Below are 16,183 nucleotides of genomic sequence, written 5' to 3' on the forward strand. Positions count from 1 at the left end.
TCGCATGGCCTTCTGCTCATCAAACTTGAGATCTCTGCGAACCACTGTCCTTCGACTGGTAGGCAAGTACACCCGATAGTTGTGAGGTGTATCAATGTACCCCACAAATATCCCTAACTCTGTTGTCGGCTCAAGCTTCTTCCATGCATCCTTTGTCACATGGCAATATACCGATGAGCCAAAGATCCTGAAGTGACCCACATCTGGTCTCTTACCAGAGAAATCTTCCTATGGTGTCTTCATCCCAAGTATGAGATGCAGGCTTCTATTCTGCAAATAGACCATTGTGTTTCATGCCTCAACCCACAACGGAATTGGTAGGCCTTGGTCGTGCAGCATTGTCCGTGCTGCCCCTACAATAGTTATGTTCTTCCTCTCGGCCACCCCATTCTGCTGTGGGTTATGAGGTGTCGTCAACTCTTGTTTAATTCCTTCCGCTGCACAGAAGTCCTTAAACTCTTGAGAGATATATTCTCCACCATTGTCGCTTCTCAAGGCCCTGATCTTCTCCCCTGACTCTTTCTCAACCAAAGCTTTGAACTCACAAAACTTTGTGAAAGTTTGGTCCTTCTTCTTCATGAAATAAATCCAACATTTACGAGAATAGTCATCAATGAAAATCACATAATACCTTTGCTTCGTTGTGGATGCCGTCGAGAATGATCCACACAAATCAGTATGAACTCGCTATAAGATAGCCTCTACTCGACTGTCTTGATCATGAAAAGAAGACTTGGTGTACTTTCCCAAGGTACAACCTTTGCATGTGTCAACTTGCTCAAGTTTACCTTTGGATGTCCTGTAGATATTTGCTTCACTATCTTCAAAGCCCCATGATAATGGCCCAACCGCCTGTGCCACAACTTGCCAATGTCTTGGCTTTGCACCGATTCTACTTTCGTACTCAATGTTGCACAATCATCTACCTTTAGTTTATAGAGATTCTTCACCTGAATCCCTATCCTCTTGGTCTAACCTATGGCTATGTGTCTTAGGAACGCCTTTCCTTTACTAAAGATAACATCGTAGCCTTTGTCCTGCAACATCGCAACCGATACCAAGTTCTTCTTCAGTCTAGGCACATACATTACATTTGTCAAGGTGAGAGGAGCTCCATGTTCCCTCTGAAAAGCAACCGTGCCCACTCCTAAAACAATATACCTTCCGTCGTCACCCATCTCTATGCGTACCTTGAGGTCTTTCTCCTCCAAGGCACTGAATAAATTTTTATCACCGGTCATGTGGAATGAGACTCCACTGTCAAGATACCAGACACAACTCATCATCGATGACACCATGCATGTGATGAGGGTAAAGTCCATTTCGAACTGAGAGGCTAATGCCTCACCTTCCGATCCTTCTGAGGATCCCTTCTTGGACTTCTTTGATGGGAAATTAGTCGCATAATGTCCCATCTTGTGACAATTAAAGCATCTTACTTTAGACATGTCACCCTTCTTCTCTCCATGAGAAGAATTCGATTTGAAATGGGAATCCTTCCCCTTCCCTTTCCTTGCCTTACTTGCTAAGGCTAGATTTTCTTCATCATCATTCTTGGATGAAGAACCATCTCATGTGCTCCTCCTGATCTCCTCCTGCATAAAATCCAACCACAGTCGTTCCCAATCCAACAGTTTCTCACTTCCATTCACAGAGTCCTGGTAGCTATTCCAACTCTTTGGAAGGCCAAGGAGAGTGAGGCTCACCATATCATCATTGACAGTAGTTATTCCCACACTGCCAAGCTCATCTCTGCAGGTGGTGAGCTTGTCCAAATATGTGGAAATAGTATCGCCCTTCTCCATGTTGATTCTTCGAAGCTTATCCTTAAGCACCAATTTCCTCTGGTCGCTATTGTTCTGGTAGAGGTCCTTCAATGTCTTCCACATTGAAAATGGAGTATCCTTCCCATGGAGACTCGAGACAATATGGTCTCAAACTCCCTCAAGGATGATCCGTCTCGCCTTCGCCACACACTTCTTCCACTCAGCCAACTCTTGTGCATTAGTTGAAGCTGGCTTTGGGATTTCTTGATCAATGAATTCCTTCAAGCCATTGTCTTCTAATACAACCTCCATTCTATTTGTCCATGCTATGTAATTCAAGCTACCTTCCAAGGCATACTCGAGTCTCAAGCCATAGAACGCCATTGGCCAACCTTGAAGTATGATATGAATTTGATTTGCACATGCAACCCCGAACTTCAAACTTCGAATTCTCTTCTCAGTTTATTGTTCACAACTCCGATACCATGTAGAATTATTTCTACAAATCTAGCTCTGATACCATGTAGAAAATCTGTGTAGGTTAACCCGATAATGCAATATAAATTAAAGCAAAATACTATAACCTACTTCTACTATCAATTTGCGGAAGCTTAAGGATCGAGCTAAACAATATAACCAGAAGAAGAAGAATCAATGGCACAATACACATGAAAATAATCTGGGGAAAGCCTAAACTAAAAACCTCGCACTATTGTATTATCATACATGGTGGAAATACATAGGAATTATACAAAGCCTTAGCTCTCACGGCTAGCCAGCTCTCAGTACAATCCTCACAGATGCTTACAGGCAATCTTGGCTTCTCTCCAGCCTTCCTCTCTGCTCTCCAAGCTCATATTTCCTTGTGTTGTTCCTTGTGGATGATTCTCCTATTACCAAGTGGATGATCAATCCTCCAAAATTGTGTAATCCTCGAGGATAAATCCTTGACTTCATGCATGAGTTTTCTCCATGAGAAAACACATGCAACTAATAGTACATTGTCCTTGACTTTAATCTCAACTGGGTCTTTCTCAAAATAGACATGCATGAGTTTCTGATGAGGGAATCTTCAGTTAACTGGAGTAGCACTAGTTGAGTGCATGCATGCATCAACTGACTATTAACTCACTATTTTTTCCTCAAACAGTTTGGAACTAATTTAACTGGACTTAACTCAGTAAACTGAGTTAACTAATTACAACTCAAATATAACTCAATCTTATCTCCTTAAAGATAATTCTTGCATGACTTTAGAAAGACTTCTAACTTGAATTTCTCCAACCAATTAATTTAAAATAAATTAATTAATAATTTCCAAGTAGTTTTTAAGACTAAATTCGATTTTAATTCAAGGACAAATTAAATTGGAATATTCCTGTTGCCATATTTCAACACATAGCAATTTTTTATTTGATTTTGAGAGCTTTCATGTTGTTTGTTTAATGTTAGTATGTTAATGATAGATCCCAATCTTTATAACATGGATATGTTTAGTAGTTGGGAATGGAAATCTCAAATGGACAATTACCATGCCTATTGTGCATTTCATAAATTCATAGGTGAATCTAAACATGACTAGGTTTGGGTCTTTCAAATATTGAGATGTCTGCTAAGGTTTGGGCATTTCAAATTTTAGGATGCATGATAGAGAGATTTGTTCTTATTTGTTAAACAATCATGAATTTCTTCAAAAGTCATACCTTGCATATTATTATGCTTTATTAAAATCCTCTTAAATCCCTACTTAAAAGTAAAGGTGGGTTCAAATTTGTTTTATTATTTATAAGGTTCATATTCAATCCAATTCATCATGTTGAAAGTTGAGATCAATTGCTCCTCTTCAAAATACATTACAACTAATGGCTTTGAACATGCTAATTGAGAGCTTTTGTAGAATAATTCAACATGACTTGCAAAAGCTCTAAAATTATATAAACAATGACTATACATAATTTTCCTAAATCATTGGCTAGTTTTGTAATAACAAACATGATTCAATATGTTTCTTATTTAATGTGTATATGTATGATTTTACTTGGTTTCATTTTATTTTATGATCAAGCTAAAACAAGAAAACTTATATCAACACAATATTTAAATGAGAGACATATATATATAACATCATGTGAAGGGCGGTTTCAAAAAGCAACAAATCATAAAAAATTTACTTGATGGGTAAGATGCCTCTCAAATTTATATCTTGATTTACACCATAATTTTACATCAACTTTATATAGAGATATCAAGCAATTCATAATAATAATAATAATAAACAAAACTTTTTAATATGAGGGAGATATGTAGGTCATTTACTACTTAATATGGAGTTGGCACATGACATGTAAAAATAATATGATTTGATATTTGATTCATTCTATGTTTAGTTCACATGTAATATCTAAAATAAAAATATATTAATAGCAAAAAGTTCATGTGGATCATAAATCAAATATTTAGAGAGAGATTTCTTATTGCATTAATAAATTCTTCCGAATCAAGGTATGAGAAAGATTTGTAATTTCTTCGATGTATAACATGGAATTGACATGTAACATTTAAAAAAATATTAATAGTAAAAATGATTCAAAGTGTGTATGTGTAGAAAGAGATTGTATCCTATAGACATATGTTTTCCACTTCCTAATATAAGGAGGCATACATTAACATTTTAATATGGAGAATATAAATCATAAATAAAATATTTCAATTTCAAATAAAATAATTCAATTTCTACCGTAATTTTACATCAGCTTTATATAAAGATATAAAGTAAATATATATATATATATATGAGGAAGATATGTGATTCCTTGCATTCGCACTAAAAGATGCAAAGAAATGTCGATCAGAGCAATGGGTGATATGGAAGTAAGTAAAAGTAACATTGGAGTAAAATGTTACATATGTGGTGTACGACTCAGCAACTGTAGAAATTTCTCATTTCCCACCCCGGTTTTTAGTTTCTCCTTATTTCTTCCATATAGTTAAATGCCCTTTCCCATAACCATACATTTAACAAGCTGGAAAAAATAAATTTGCTGAAAACACAAATTCTGGAAATTTTACAGAACGCTGAAAATTGCAGAAATAAAAATCAACAGTAATAAACAACCATTAAAACAAATTTAAACACTGAGATTTTTGGTCAACTTGACCCTGGAAAAACCCCCTACAACTCTTGGGGAAAACCAGTTCGAGAGCTCTTCTTTATTTCTGAAAAAGCATTTTTCACAGTGAGAAATATTCAGCAAAAAAATCAGCAAGCAAATTTACAACTTATCTCTTTTCCCATGCCTCAGAGCAAATTGGAAATTACAGCAAACAGACAACAATAAATGTTGTACGGCCTCCTCAATTTTCGTGCCCACTTTTAGCATTAAATGATGTTGTACGACCCTCGTTTTGTGTGCAGAAAAATCAGCAAACTGCTCCTCGATTTTTGTGCAAACCACTCCTCGAAAATCGTGCTAAAATCTGCCTTTCACTGTGTGTTGAACCAGCTGTACAAATCTTCTTAACTACTGCCTTGGAATGTGTGCCAAGCTGTTGTCTCCTTCTTCTCCCTGCTCAGAAATCTCTCTTGCTCTCATTCTCCCAATCTGCTCATGAAAGAATGAATGACATTTTCCTCCTTTAATCTAACCCCAAGTGACTTTTGGGTGATCCCTAAATCCAATGGCTGAAATAGATTGAGATCTAAGGCTGAGATTAAATGCTCATTTAAATCTCACTTTTTATTTTTTAATTCATCCCACTTTAATAAAGACCCACTTAGTCATTTATTTCCAAAGTCACTTTTCCTTTCTAATTTTTCATTGACTTTATAAAAGTCACTTTAAAATTAGACTTAATAACTTTATCACTTAAAGTCACTTTTAAATTAGATTTAACTTTATAAAAATTATAAAGTTACTTTAGGAGAAAAATTAAATTCTTTTTGACACTTTTCCCTAGGCCAAAGATCAAAGCCTAAGGGAACCACCTGTCCTCTGGTACCAAATTTCAACACTCCCTCCTACCGAGGAAGGTGTTCCTCACCACACCCATCTTGTCTCTGAAGTAGACATGCTTGCCCCGTGGTAAGGCTTTGGTAAGAATATCTGCAACCTGCTCATCAGTGGAAATATACTTAAGCTTCATAGCTCCCTTCTAAACATAGTCTCTGATGAAATGATATCTGATCCCGATATGCTTTGACCTGTCATGAAATACTGGATTCTCCGTGAGTTTAATGCAACTCTAATTATCACAGTAAATCACTAAAGGTCTCAACGACTGACCAAATAAGCCAAACAACATCTTGCGAAGCTAGATAGCCTCACAACTAGCTAGATTGGCTGCCATATACTCTGCTTCCGCTGAACTCAGTGCTACTGATTGCTGCTTCCGGTTGAACCATGACACTACTGCTGAACCCAACCCAAAACAACACCCTGAAGTGCTCTTCCTATCAGAAGCACAACCTGCCCAATCAGAATCAATGTATCCTGTCAATCTCACTCCATCTCCCTGCTTGTAGTCTAGACCATAATCCACTGTCCCCTGCAAGTACCGCAAAATGTGTTTTGCAGCCACCCAGTGAACCTTCCTAGGCTCACACATAAACTGACTCATCGTGTTGACTGCAAAACAGATATCTGGTCTAGTGTTGACCAAATACATCAAGGAACCAATCAGCTGCCTGTACAATGTGGGATCCACCAACTCAGAATCTGAAGCATGAAGCTTCTTCTAGTTGGTGATCATCGGTGTCGACATGGGTCTACAATCCTCCATGTGGAATCTACTAAGGATGTCCACAATATACTTCCCCTGCCCCAGGAAAAAATGCCCCTCCTCCTGCCACACCTCCAAGCCCAAAAAGTAATACATCAAGCCGATGTCCTTCATCTCAAACTTCATCGCAAGATCTCTCTTGCAGTGCTCTATGAGTCCCTCTGCACCTGTAATGACCAAGTCATCCACATACAGCACCAGAATGAGAGGCTCCTCACCAATTACAATAAAGTAAAGGTTCGGATCTGCCTCACTCTTTGTGAAACCCATCCCCTGCAAATATGTATCTATCCTGGAGTACCAAGCCCTGGGAGCTTGCTTCAGGCCATAAAGGGCCTTCTTCAGTCTGCACACATGGGACTCCTTCCCATGCACCTCAAAGCCCTGTGGTTGCTCAATGTACACCTCCTCCTGTATGAAGCCATTGAGAAATGTGGTCTTCACATCCATCTGGTGGATCTTCCAACCCATCTCTGCTGCTATCGATATAATGGAGTGGATCGAAGTATATCGAGCCACGGGAGTGAAGGTCTCCTCATAATCAACTCCCTCTACCTGGGAGAACCCTCTAGCCACAAACCTTGCTTTGAATTTCTCAATGCTGCGATCTGCAGCATGCTTTACCTTGTAAAGCCATCTGGAAGTAACCACGGATTTGCCCTCAGGCCTCGGCACCACCTCCCAAACATCATTCTTCATGATAGAAGAATACTCCTCCTGCATGGCCTCTCTCCAGACCTGCTGGCTAGCTGCCTCCTCATAGCTAGAAGGCTCAGAGTCAAGGATGCTGGTAACCATCGCCATATAGCTACAAAACCTCTCAGGTGGTCTACTCTCCCTGACCGGCCTCTTCAGCTCAGTAACAGATGTGGCATCTCTCAAGGTGTCCTGAAGCCACTTGGGTTTTCTCTTCCCTGAGCATGCTTCTCCCACCGAAGAATGAAACTCCTCCTCCTCATCATCATCATGAGCATGAACTCCTGACTGTCTGTCTGTTGTCCTCCTGCTTGCACCTGAACCTGTAGAAGCTGAGGTACCCTGTGAACTGTCCATCAGTGGACTCCCTGGTGAACTGCTCTGTGAACTACTCTGCATGCTGCCCGGAGCACCACCCCTCTGGCTCAGTGAGCCACTGCTCACTGACGGACCTGACATCCTCATAGATGTACCTCCTGATCCTCCTGATCCCTGCCCACTGGATCCCTGCAACTGACTCAACTGCTGCTGAGGGTCTGGCTGATCCAGATACTCTAACTCCTGTGACCTCCTAAAGGCCCTATCCTCCTCGAACTTCACATCCCGTCTGACAACAACTCTCCTCTGTGCAGGAATGTAAATCCAAAAGGCCTTTGAGGTCTCACTGTAGCCCACAAAGATACCCTTCTCTGCGGCGGGCTCTAGTTTGGTCCTCTTCTCCTTTGGTATATAGGAGTATGTAATGCATCCAAAGATATGAAGATGACCAATATCAGGCTTCTTCCCAGAGAAAGCCTCCTCCGGAGTCATGTGCCCCAAGGCACGATGTAGACTCTTGTTCTGCAAGTAAACAACTGTGTTGCAGGCCTCTGCCCACAAGAACAATGGCAATCCCTGATCATGTAACATGGCTTTGGCAGCCCCTATGATGGATCTGTTCTTCCTCTCTGCAACCTCATTCTATTAGGGGTTGTAAGGAACAATGAACTCCCTCCTAATGCCTGCCTCTGCACAATAGTCAACAAACTCTCCAAGGGTGTACTCTCCTCCATTGTCTGACCTTAGGGACTTGATCTTTCAACCTGTCTGTGTCTCCACAAGAGCTCTGAACTCCTGAAACCGCTTGAAGACCTCACTCTTGGTCTTCAAAAAATAAATCCAAGTCCTCTTGGAGTGATCATCAATGAATAAAACATAGTACTCATATCCACTCAAGGAAACATGAGACATCTGACCGCTCACATCGGAATGAATCAAATCAAGTATCCCAGTTGCTCTGTTGTCACTGCTGGGAAAAGGGGATTTGGCAAACTTGCCCGTCACACAACCTCTGCAAGTATCAAAGTGATCAGTACTGGAATCTGGCACACCTGTAGTGATCTCCCGCAATGTCCTCAAGGCTCCATGATACATCTGTCCCATCCTACGGTGCCAAATCTCACACGGCTCAGAACTGCTAGCTCTACTGTCGGTACTACTGCTCAATGCCAAAAGGGGCTGGAATTCAAACTTGTACACCTTTGCATGGCGTACACCTATCACTCTAGCTAAATCAGCTGGAGTGCCCCTGGGATACATCAACACCTGTCCTCCAAAGCTGAGACAGATATGAGGTTCTTCCTCATCCCTGGCACATAAAGAACATCTGACACTTTCAAGGGAGGTTTGGACTCCCTCTGAAATGTCAGTGTCCCCACCCCGACTGCTCTAACAACTCTGTCATCATCGAGTACTACCTCTATATCAGTGCTACTCTCTAAAAGCTCTGAGAAGTACTCACGGACTCCTGGCATGTGACGTGAAGCCCCACTGTCCACATACCAGATACCTGAAGATGCTCCATTAATCGAGGGAAAAGAATGCTCCCTCTGAACCTGTGTGGCAGGTGATCCTGCACTAGAGGACTCACACTTAGTGAACGCAAACTCCCGGTTAAAACGACATGCAAAGTCCTCAATCTCTGCTGAAGCTGCCACATCCTGGTTCTTCCCCTTCTTCTTCTTCTTTTCCGGACACACAACTGCATAGTGTCCCATCTTTTGACAATTCCAACACTTCACCTTGGAATAGTCCTTCTGTGTGTTCCCCTGTCTACCTTTACCTTTGCCTTTGCCCCCACCACTGCTTATGGAAGCCTGCTTCTTCCCTTTGCTTGCCTCCTGCCACCAGTGCTACATCCTCATCCTGCTCAACTGGCTTGGCTGCTCCAAGCTGACCTTTCCTGATCTTTGTCTGAATGCAATCATCCCAAAACCTCTCCCATGTGGGAAGGGTTTCACGTGCACAAACCCCATCAGCAAAGTTCAACCATGAACGGGGGAGGCCATTCACTACAATCCGCACCAACTCAGTGGGTGGAATGGCCTCTCCAATCGCTGCCAACTCATCTCTCACATTAGTAATCTTTGTGAGATATCCAGCTGCACTATCATTACCCATCTTAATGTTCTTCAGCTTCTCCTTCAGGACCATCTTCCAGTTCTCATTGGTACTCTGGTAGAGATTGGACAATGCTGTCCACATCTCATGGACATTGCTCTTTCCTCTCACATGAGGAATGCAATGGTCTTTGATTCTGTCTAGAATCAGCCTCTTACCCTTGTTGTTCTTTTTATTATAAGCTGTCAACTGAGTAGCATCAGTAGGCACAATAACAGGGTTCTGTGTGGTATGCACCATGATATCCCAGACTTCTGCCTCCTCAAAGATACTATGCATTCTCTCCTTTCAAACGCTGTAATTTGTATGCCCATCCAGCCTATCCTCCACCCTCAATCCCAATGACATCCTGTTGTCTTAAAACTGAAAAATAGCACTGGTGTAGTAAAGATAAAACTGTTGTTTATGAAAAAATCAGTTTGCTGGAATTTTCTGAGTGAAAAATCAGCCGCTGTAATTTTTCCTTTTGCTATCCCAAACTGTCCTTCAGCACTCAAGCTCTGATACCATGTAGAAATTTCTCATTTCCCACCACGGTTTTCAGTTTCTCCTTATTTCTCCCATATAGTTAAATGCCCTTTCCCATAACCATACATTTAACAAGCTGGAAAAAATAAATTTGCTGAAAACACAAATTCTGGAAATTTTACAGAATGGTGAAAATTGCAGAAATAAAAATCAGCAGTAATAAACAGCCATTAAAACACATTTAAACACTGAGATTTTTGGTTAACTTGACCCTGGAAAAACCCCCTACAACTCTTGGGGAAAACCAGTTCGAGAGCTCTTCTTTATTTCTGAAAATGCCTTTTTCATAGTGAGAAATATTCAGCAAAAAATCAGCAAGCAAATTTACAGCTTATCTCTTTTCCCATGCCTCACAGCAAACTGGAAATTACAGCAAACAGGACAGCAATAAATGTTGTACGGCCTCCTCGATTTTTGTGCCCACTTTCAGCATTAAATGTTGTTGTACGGCCCTCATTTTGCGTGCAGAAAAATCAGCAAACTGCTCCTCGATTTTTGTGCAAACCACTCCTCGAAAATTGTGCCAAAATCTGCCTTTCACTGTGTGCTGAACTAGTTGTACAAATCTGCTCAACTGCTGCTTTGGAATGTGTGCCAAGCTGTTGTCTCCTTCTCCTCCCTGCTTAGAAATCTCTCTTGCTCTCTTGCTCTCCTTCTCCCAATCTGTTCATGAAAGAATGAATGACCTTTTCCTTCTTTAATCTAACCCCAAGTGACTTTTGGGTGATCCCTAAATCCAATGGCTGAAATAAATTGAGATCTAAGGCTGAGATTAAATGCTCATTCAAATCTCACTTTTTATTTTTTAATTCACCCCATTTTAATAAAGACCCACTTAGTCATTTATTTCCAAAGTCACTTTTCCTTTCTAATTTTTCATTGACTTTATAAAAGTCACTTTAAAATTAGACTTAATAACTTTATCACTTAAAGTCACTTTTAAATTAGATTTAATTTTATAAAAATTATAAAGTTTTTTTTTTTTTTTTTTTTTTTTTTTTTTTTTTTTTTTTTTAGTTTAAGACTAACCTAAGTACCCACGGGGGATTTGAACCGGTGACCTATCGCAAGGAGTGCCTTAACAGCGCACCCATTCACCGTCAATCCAAAGCCCCGTGGGCTATAAAAATTATAAAGTTACTTTAGGAGAAAAATTAAATTCTTTTTGACACTTTTCCCTAGGCCAAAGATCAAAGCCTAAGGGAACCACCTGTCCTCTGGTACCAAATTTTAGCAGCAACCCCACAGTATAGTTAATAATAGAATTAATAAAAAATAAGGGTCGTTTTAAAATTTAGGCTATAATGAAAAATTAGTAATAAGATAAGGAAATCTTAGTTTTAAGATCCCAAAAGAACTCAATTAAAAAGAGAGATAAAGTTTAGGTTTAACTTTAAAGCCTCGATGCAAAGAAGTTTAATGTGGGTCATAAATAAACTAGCATTTGCACCAAGAGGTGTAAAGCAACATCAATAGGAGCAGTGGGTGATAGGGAAGTAAGTAAAAGAAACATTGGAGTAAAATGTTACATATGTGGTGTACGACTCAGCAACCCCGTAGTATAGTTAATAATAGAATTAATAAAGAATATGGACCGTTTTAAAATTTAGGCTATAATGTAAAAATTAGTAATAAGATAAGGAAATCTTAGTTTTAAGATCCCAAAAGAACTTAATTAAAAAGAGAGATAAAGTTTAGGTTTAACTTTAAAGCCTTGACGCAAAGGTATTATATTGGAATGTCCTAAAAAGTCATTTTAAGAAAAATGGTGATTAAAACCTTTCCAAAATAAATTTCAAAGGTTTAAGGAGTCGTGTTGTTGGCACAACCATAGTTAAGTCCACCTTCACTAGACTCATTTGTTATGTATTTTTCTCTTTGTCCCAAATCAGAGAATCCCATTTATCAGATTTTTCTATATGGTATGTCTCCAAAAAATCTGATATCGTTATACTCCTGATCTTCAATGGGCACATCATACCATGCCATATATCAAAAGTTCTCCCATCGAAACTTTTCCGATATACTCGGTTCACCCCCCAAACCCGATACAGAATTTAAATCCGCTTTATGATCCATATCGCATCCATTCATTATATCGAGCTTTTTAATAATTCTGAAAGTTGTAACTTCGATAGGTTGGACCAGATTTGGAATTTAATTGTGATTTATAATATGATCGTGTCCACTGATATTTATCGATATTTTTACGACGACAATTCCAAAAAACTTTGATATCCATTTAACAAGTGAATCCGATAAGAAATTTAACTGCCATGTATTTGAGCAAGTCCTTCCCACGTAATTACGACATGAAATGATAAGCCAGGTGCGGGTTGAACGGAACGATGTAGTATTGAAATGGACCACATATTTGGTGAGTTTTGATTTTATTTCTACAACCAACAACATGCCAAGAATGTGTTTACGCAATGGATAAACAAGTTCCCAAATTATTATGGAGAAAAAAAAATTATTATTATTATTATTTTATTATTATTATTATTATTTTTTTTTGAAGTATAAAAGTGTGTAGAAGTTCTATGATAAATGAAATGTGTGTAAACTAAGCACTTCATTGCATTGTATACTGAGTTATTTGGAAAAATCCATACTGATACATTAATCAACAAAGCTTTGAGAACAGGTAGCAGCTGGAAGGACTTATTAATCAAGAAAATTTTAGAACAAGTAGCAACAACTAGGGTATACAAAGCCTTAATTGTTTAAAGGAATTTAAATGATATAGAAAAAGCTTTAGAATAAGGAAAATTTGACTAGAGAAATTCTTGTCTTAAATAGTATCGAGCCCACACAATATATGAGAAATGATAGATAAATACATAGAGCATGCCATTGAAATGAATATTGGGCATGCTTTCTTTCTAAAACAAATATCGACATTCACATTTCATGGGAAAGTATTTATGCAACAATTGCAGAGTTATTTTACTTGCCTGCTTTATATTATTTTATGAATCTTTATTTACGAAAATTTTTTAAAGGTCGTTCTTATGGCATTAGATGGTTTTGGTTGCAGTTGTTGGTTAAGAGGCAAGCCAAAAATGTTATTGGGTTTCTACATTTTGTCGACAAGTATGATCTAAGGTGTGTTATGATGGAGTAGTCGGGTCTGCAACATGTATCGCAATCGGAGGTTTCAAAGTGACAAGGATTCAAAAGTTGCGATATGGTGGATGCGATATTACATTGAAGTTGTTATAATAAAGGCAATCGGGTCCGCAAGACATATCGCAATCAGAGCTCGACGGATCTAAGGGGAGCTCTCATTCCAAAATCTTTGATTAAGGGCAGATGCAATTTTATATTAAATATGTTCTGATAAAATTAATCGGGACCGTCCGGAGGTAAACGATATTGCAGGTCTTAGTAGGACAAGCATCTGATTTCTCAAATAAAAATCTTCGTTAAAGCTGACGTGTATCAAAGCCCATGTGGATATACATTGTGTCAATTAATGGTGAAATGCAGTGAATTTATGGTTTTCAATATTCTAAATTATTTCATTAATACTAATGATTGTCGAAGATTTGATTCATAAAAGTCTTGGATTCATCCATAATTGGTCATTTGCTCTAAGTTATTTGATGTAAGTATAGTCGTTGAGCAATGTTTGTGTTTTTTCTTCATAGGCTAGTCCCGAGAGAGCACCGCCAAAAATTACAAAAACTTGAATGATGTGGTGTAGCCAAATGAAAGTACCATGAATACATGCACGTGTGACTTCAAAGGCGATGCATCAAGAATGAATAAATTCCTGTTGTCGGATGTGAACGACTTTGGTGTACACAACACTCCAATCATCCTGAATGTTTGTCTTCACATTGAAAATATAGTCTACAACAAAAATGACCAAATTCCCCCTGCACACCTCCTTACAAACCTTTATGTAATTTACCATCAAGATCTATAAATGATTAAAAAGCCATTTTTTGTTTCACCAAAAAAACAAAATATTTTAATAATTATAAATAAATTATACAGTTTTTAAGTTTTAGGAGTAGCTCAATTGGCAATCAAAGTAATGTTAGTCTTGATAAAATTGAGAGGTTTTAATTTAAATTTCTTTTCATTTTTTTCACATTAAAAAGGGTTTGAGTTTGATCCTTTTTGGCACTTGGTAGATCTGGAATTAAGATGGATCTAGACTGATTTAATTAAACTTTTAAATAAGTCATATTAAAGAAGAATACCATGAGAAAAAACCCTGGGCTAAGAATACCATGGAAAACAACTATAAATTGGAGAATTTTATGTTGTTTATTTTATTTTAGATTATTTTATCATGACTAAGCCAAAATATTAAATATTACAACATCTCTAGCATACTAAGTTGTGAGCGCACACAATTAATTTTTTTTTAATATAATATTAATTTAATATTTCTAAACCTAAAAAATAAACAATCTTATAAAGACATCACTAACATTATCTTATCTTGAATACAAGTTGCTTCTTGTATGTGACTTAACTACTCATTTGTGATGTGGAGAAATGAATTTATTTTATTACCTGCTTAATTGTATGGATATAAATTTATTGTCTTGCTTATATTTTAATATGTAATATAATAATTTAAATATTTACACACCATAAATATTTTAAAATGGATAATGTTTTATAAATAAATTTAAATTTATATAAATTCAAAATATATTTATTAAATATTAAAAGAATATAAGTAAATATTTTACATTTAAATTATAATTTTGATGAAAAATACTTTCTTAATAACTATATTAAAATATTTATTTATTTTTAATAATGAATTAGTTATATTAATGGAATTTATATAATTTTGGCTTATAACTCTTTTTATTATTTAAATTAAATTATTAATTATTACTATTAGTCTAAAAGGAAAAATAATAAATAATTATATTTTTTTATAATTTTTTTAAATTACAGTTTTTGGCGTCGTCCATGGAATCCGAGGAATTGCTCCGATGGTCAAAAGTGGCAGGAACCCAGCGAAAAAAATTCAAGAAATCTCGTAGTAGCAGTTTTTGAATCATGGTTTTGATGGTGGAAGTGGATTTATCACCGTCAAAAACCTCTAAGGCACCCAAAATCTTGAAGTCTGCTAGCTCTAACCTAAACTTACAAAAATCCTTGCCAGGTTTTATCAAAATATTACCCAAATTTCTATGATTTTCAGAGCAAATTTACACGCAAATTAGACTAAGACTTTTTAAAATAATTTTTATATTAATTAATATTAAATTTTATTAAAAATAAAATTTATATATTCAAAAGAAATTCAACTAAAGTATAGTTTTATACAACATCCCTAATTGGTAAAATTCCAATTTAGATAATAAAAAAATGGTTGTCTGAATAAATCACATTTGTGAAAGAAACAAAATATGATCTAGATAGCCAAATTACCTTATTACTTCGTGAAAAACGAAACAAAATATGACAAAGATCACCAACTTATCTTATTCCTTCCTGAAAAACGAAACAAAATATGGCAAAGATGCCAATGTGGTGACCACGTGTAAGAGCGTTGCGGATCATGTCACGCACCGCACCCAGTTGTGAGACTTGAGTTCGCTAGCATGTGTTTATCTTCCCAGTTAGGCAATCCCTAAGCTATCATAGATTATCATTATGCCGAATCTTGAAACACCACTCTATAGTTTTGTTGACAAAATAATTAACACGACTATCTAATCCTATTGGCAGTGCTCATGCCTCTTTCTGTCACCCTACAAATGGCTTCTTTGCCAACAAGCGAACCATATGTACATTTTGGCTAGTTCACGCTCTAGTGCATTAACTTTTGTTTCCAATTGCGTGGAACCGCCATCAATCGATTATGGTAGCGAATCCCTCTCTTTCTCTGTTGGATACCCCGTTGGTGCACTGTCTTCTATTAGGTGGAAGTGAAGTGATGTAGTTAGTGCGGCCTTAATTGGGAAATTTGTTGTGTGTTTTTCTAGTTAGAGGTA

The sequence above is a fragment of the Pinus tabuliformis genome, chromosome 4_1 (genome assembly GCF_031772625.1).
Source record: "Pinus tabuliformis cultivar Carrire ecotype Pingquan chromosome 4_1, CPIR1, whole genome shotgun sequence".
Classification (NCBI taxonomy): domain Eukaryota; kingdom Viridiplantae; phylum Streptophyta; class Pinopsida; order Pinales; family Pinaceae; genus Pinus; species Pinus tabuliformis.